The sequence below is a fragment of the Nanorana parkeri genome, unplaced genomic scaffold (assembly GCF_000935625.1).
Source record: "Nanorana parkeri isolate BGI_ZX_2015 unplaced genomic scaffold, ASM93562v1 scaffold2408, whole genome shotgun sequence".
Classification (NCBI taxonomy): Eukaryota; Metazoa; Chordata; class Amphibia; order Anura; family Dicroglossidae; genus Nanorana; species Nanorana parkeri.
The window spans coordinates 142,118-142,952 of record NW_017308676.1 but is presented as its reverse complement, the minus strand read 5'-3'; the positions used below and the strand labels follow the sequence as shown (position 1 = coordinate 142,952).

At 44.9% G+C, this 835-nt stretch overlaps 1 protein-coding gene across 1 annotated transcript in view; it reads right to left on the bottom strand.

Moving 5' to 3' along the window:
• The window catches only part of LOC108801618 (vomeronasal type-2 receptor 26-like), a 16,361-nt gene that overhangs the window by 7,554 nt on the left and 7,972 nt on the right, over positions 1–835 (bottom strand). The window lies entirely within an intron of this gene.

The window sequence follows — 835 nt, the reverse complement described above, 5'->3', positions numbered from 1 at the left end:
TTTTTTTTTTTTTAAATCAGATAGTTTTTATTCGTTTTTGCATAATAGAAAATACAAAAGACATTAACAGAAAACAAAAACCACAAAGAAAAAGAGAGAGAGCACATCGCCCGCCTATAAAAGAGCACATTCAATATCAATTATCGTGAAAGCCTCGTGAGCCCCCTACATGTACATCTCAACACACCCCTACATCCATCTCTCCACCTTGTACTCAGGGGCCTTATGGGTTTGACAAAGTAATGGGATACCGACATCAAAGGTCTCTAGGAGAGGAGCACGGATGTCATCTACGCAGATATGTCCTGTCCATGGTATGTCAACCAATTATCCCACAGGGAATGAAACCGTGTCAGGGTGCCCCGTTGTTGAAAGATAATGCGCTCATATGCAATGATCCTATCCAATTCCACATGCCACATCTCCAGTGTAGGTGGGGAAGAGGATATCCATTTATGGACTGCCAACCTTGTTGCAGTGAATAATGCGCATTTAAGGGCCAGAACCGTGTGTTGAGTGAGGTCCGTGTCCTCTATAATGCCAAGAACGCATAACAATGGTGAATTAGATAAGGAGGATGCGAACACAAGATTGAGAGTGTCCACAACCCCCTCCCAGTATCTGACCAATTTCGGGCATCTCCAATTTCGGGCATCTACCAAGGAGCCACGCCTGAAGCCACATTTTGGACAATTGGAGTCAGCCCTCAATCCTATGCGAAACAGAAATTCAGGGGTGCGATACGTTCTGTGACCAATAAACAATTGTGTCAGCCTATGCGTGGGGGATAGAGTGACCTGCGTGACCCCCTGTAGAACATCTTCCCAAGTGTCAT